Source organism: Vigna umbellata, chromosome 6 (assembly GCF_029865625.1).
Source record: "Vigna umbellata cultivar VRB3 chromosome 6, Vumbellata_1.0, whole genome shotgun sequence".
In the NCBI taxonomy this organism is placed as follows: Eukaryota; Viridiplantae; Streptophyta; class Magnoliopsida; order Fabales; family Fabaceae; genus Vigna; species Vigna umbellata.
The window spans coordinates 39,381,101-39,385,619 of NC_142170.1; the positions used below are offsets into that span (position 1 = coordinate 39,381,101).

At 39.0% G+C, this 4,519-nt stretch overlaps 1 pseudogene; it reads left to right on the forward strand.

Moving 5' to 3' along the window:
• Positions 1-1,252: 1,252 nt before the first annotated feature.
• Positions 1,253-3,796, forward strand: LOC148197452 (uncharacterized; annotated as a pseudogene).
• The last annotated feature ends 723 nt before the right edge of the window (positions 3,797-4,519 follow it).

Genomic DNA, 4,519 nt, shown 5'->3' on the forward strand with positions numbered 1-4,519 from the left:
ATTCATCCGTTGACCGACACTATTCACTATTTAAAATTTGATTTTTTTTTTACTATTCATGCGTGGACCAGTCGCCCAGCCGGAGAGAGCCACTCGCCCAAGCGAGCCAGTCGCCCAGCGAGCCAGTCGCCCAACGACTAGGACCGGCTCGCCCAGCGAGTGGTCACTTTTGACCACTCGCCCATGCTTTTAGCCACTCGCCCAGCGAGTTGGCCTTGCTCGCCCAGCGAGCTGGTGCTATTCGCCCAGCGAGATGGTGCTGCTCGCCCAACGAAAAATCACTTATGCCTCTTCTCTTTAAAAACGCGAACTAGAGGCAGAGGAAGCCAGTTCTGGACGGAGGGGACTCTGCAGCAGCTCCCAGCTCGAGTTTGGAGGCTTCCAAGATGCAGGAACACCATTTCTCACCATCCAATCCATCCGTTTTCTTCTTTCTTGCTTCCGTGATGTCTAGGAGTAGCTAAAACTCCATTTCATTGGGGTTGAAAGTAATGTATCAAAACTCTATGTAAACTTTCTGTTTTATGCTTAATCCTTTATGAATCTTTTGTTTTATGCTTGTTATTCATGCTTAATGATGGAAATCTGAGCTATTAGAGTGATTTGAATCATTGGGAAATGCTAGGATCACGGACATAGGTAGAACAACCGGTAGAACTTAATTGTAGACATAGATTGAGGACTTTTGGGCATCAATAACATCGGTCTTAATGCAAATCTGAATTCTAAGGGATTAGAATTTCTGTTAAAAGATTTAGAGCTTGTCATCCGAGGAATTAGAGACTTGTCTACTTATGATGTTGATGCATGATTCTTGAGGAATTGTATTTGATAGTAAAGAATACTGAGTTTTGAACATGAAAATCAACCCCAATGAACCTAAACTCGACTGTTTTTACCACTTTGTATATTTGTATTTTTATCTGTATTGTGTAGAATAATACATTTGATAATCATATTTGACGCTAAATTAGTAAACTTTCACGATTAGCAAACCAAAAAAATCTCTTGGGAAACGATATCCGGACTTACCGGTTTATTACTTGTACGATTCGGTACACTTGTCGAACCATCAACAAGTTTTTGGCGCCGTTGCCGGGGATTTGTTTTTATTTTTGCCTATTGTGTGTTGTTTATCTGGTTTAGTTGATTTTAGTTATCTTTTTGTTTTCTTATTATTGTGATATATTTGAATTTTTGTGCATAATTGTTGTCATCTGTAGAAATTGTGTTTTTCTAGTTTGTGTTTTGTATGAGAAGCAGAGAACAGGTTGAAAATCTGCTTTTTGATCCGGAAATTGAAAGAATTGCTAGAAGGAATAACAGTAGAAGGAGGAGACAAAGCAGAGAAGCCATAGAAACATCTGTTATTTCTGAAGAAATTCTGGACTCATCATCTGGTCAAGAAAAGGAAACAATGGAAGGTACTCACAATGGAGAAGGTTCTGGGCAAGGAAGACGTACTCTTGCAGATTATAATACTTTCTCGGGACCTTTGCACTTCAACAGTATCGCAAGACCAGTGGTTAATGCTACTAACATGGAGATGAAGCCAGCTCTTATTCATTTGGTGCAGAATAATCAGTTCCATGGATTGTCCCACGAGAATCCATACACTCACTTAGCTACTTTCATGGAGATCTGTAATACAGTGAGGATTCACCAGGTTCCAGATGAAGCAATCCGACTCAGCTTATTTCCATTCTCATTGGCTGGTAATGCAAAGATGTGGCTGAATTCCTTTCTAGAGAATAGTCTGATATTCTGGGATGATGTAATTGCCAAGTTTCTGAACAAATTCTTCCCTCAATCCAAAGTCAATAAGGGAAAGCAGGAAATCTCTTCTTTTCAGCAGGATATTGATGAAGCTCTAGGTCAAGCATGGGATAGATTCAAAGGCCTACTGAGAAAAACCCCTACTCATGGATTTGATGAGCCTACACTGCTAAATCTGTTTCTTGGAGGGCTGAAATCTCAAACAAAGTTAATGTTAGATGCCTCAGCTGGAGGTAATATCAGATGGAAGACGCCTGAGGAAGCACATGAACTCATTGAAAACATGGCTGCAAATGATAATGAAGTTCAGAGTGAAAGAGGTCAATTTCAACAGAAAGGTGTTCTTCAACTTCAATCTCAAGATGCCTTGCTAGCCCAGAACAAGATTATGACTCAGTAACTTGAGACATTAATGAAGAAGTTATCTCAGCTACCTAAAGAGCTCCAGAATGTTTCTCAAGCCCAACATCAGATGATTCAATGTTGTGAATTATGCGGTGGAGATCACAAGAATGGTCAATGTGTACTACAAAGCATGTCTCATGAAGAAGTGAATTATATGGGAAATCAAGGTCGCCAAATGGATTTTAATCAAGGTCAAAATTTTAATCAAGGCTGGAGACCTCATCCGAGTATGGGACAAGCTGGTCCGTCCAACAGACCACCTCCACAGAACTTTCATCAACAACCTACTTTGACAGAAAGAACTTCAAAACTGGAAGAAACTCTTCAGCAGTTTATGCAAGTATCAATCTCCAACCATAAAAGTACAGAAGCCTCAATTCGTAATTTGGAGATTCAAGTGGGTCAATTAGCTAAGAATTTGGAAGAAAAATCTGAGAAGAAATTTGTGGCTAACACTGAAGTTAATCCAAGGGAGGAGTGTAAAGCCATCACTACAAGGTCAGGAAGGGTGTTAGAAGAAAGAGGGCATGAGAGAAAAGAGCAAGAAAGAGATGAGGGGAGTGCTGAGAAGAGAGAAAATAAGAGAGATGAGATGAGTGAAAGGGAAGAAAAAGAAAAAGAGAGAGAGGACAGAGAAAATCATAGAGAGAAAGAGGAAGAGAAAATGAAAGCAAAGGTGTTTGAGAAACCTCTTCCATATCCAAAGGTTTTCTCTAAAAAGGAGAAGGAAAGGCAGTTCAAAAGCTTCGTTGATATCTTCAAAAAGTTAGAAATCAAGATGTCATTCTCAGAGGCCCTGCAACAAATACCCTCTCATTCTAAGTTCATGAAAGAATTGCTTACTAAGAAGAAGAAGTACATTGAAGAAGAAACTATTGAAGTACAGGGTCAGTGCAGTGCAATTATCCAGAAGTTGCTTCCACCAAAGTTTAAAGATCCTGGCAGCTTTACAATTCCATGCAACATAGGAAAGTTGGCTGTTGGAAAGGCTTTAATTGATCTAGGAGCCAACATAAATCTGATGCCCCTTTCTATGTTTGAGAAAATAAGGGATCTGGAGATGAAATCTACACGCATGACTCTACAATTGGCAGATCGATCAATCAAGTATCCTTATGGAGTGGTAGAGGATGTGCTCATAAAGGTAGACAAATTGATATTCCCTGCAGATTTTGTCATCATGGAAATGGAGGAAGACAAAGAAGTACCTCTTATTCTGGGACGACCATTCATGAAAACAGCAAAAGTCGTCATTAATATGGATGATGGAACGCTGAAACTGAAAGACAAAGATGAGGAGGTAATTTTTAATGCATTTGATGATATGCAGCAGCGTAGTGAAGAAAAGGCAATTCCTGAAGCTGCAAATGAAATCATGTGTGTAAGTGATAAATCAGATGACCACCAGTTGTTGATGCAAAGAAAGGAGCCCATATTAGGAGAGCCAATTATACTGAAAAACAAGCTGTGGGTTTTCAAAAGCAAAACTAAAGACGGAAGATTTGAAGTTGAAGCTCCTTACTCCAGGGTAACCAGAAAGATATCTAGAAAACAGTGGAAGAGTTGTTGGTGGAACAGAGGAAAGAAGCTCACCAAAATCAAAAATCCACCATGAGCTTAACAGGTGTCGAGCTAAAGACAGTAAACAAGCGCTTACTGGGAGGCAACCCAGCTTTCTAACCCTTCCTTTTATGTGATGTTGTTGTTTATTTGTGTTTGAGTATGTGATTCTGATTGGTACTTGGTGTGGTGTGATGAGTTCTATTAGTATAGGTATTGAGTTTGGTTGTGTTTTAATGTGTTTTGGAGATGTTATTTCTGTGTTTCTGGATTTGTAAGGAACATATACATTGGCCTGAGGACATGCCTTCATCTATGTGGGGGAGGGATTCTTAGGTACATGATGAGTAGCAGCCGGAGGCATCTTCACTTTGGAGATTATGGAGTCACAACCATGACCTCTCAAGAGTTTTAGTTTGTTTTTAATTTCAGTTATTTAATTTCTTTAAGTTTTCTATGACTTATTTTCAGTATTTGATTTGATTGAGTTGTTGTGTTAGTTTGTTGAAATAAGGAGCTTTGAATTCTTTCCATGATAATTGGCATGATTGTGAGATTGTTATTGCAGATCTGAGTTTTAGAACATGTGTTATGATTATGAATGAGTAGTTCTTGAATCTGATTGATTTTGACCCAGAAGTTGAATAACTGAGTGTAGTGAGAAAGCTTTGAGAACAAGTGAGAAGTTGTTATTACTATGAATTTGGTTTTTGCATAATTCTTATTAATGCATATGCATTCTGGTTTAGAAATGAGAAAGGCAGTTTTTTGTTGTGAA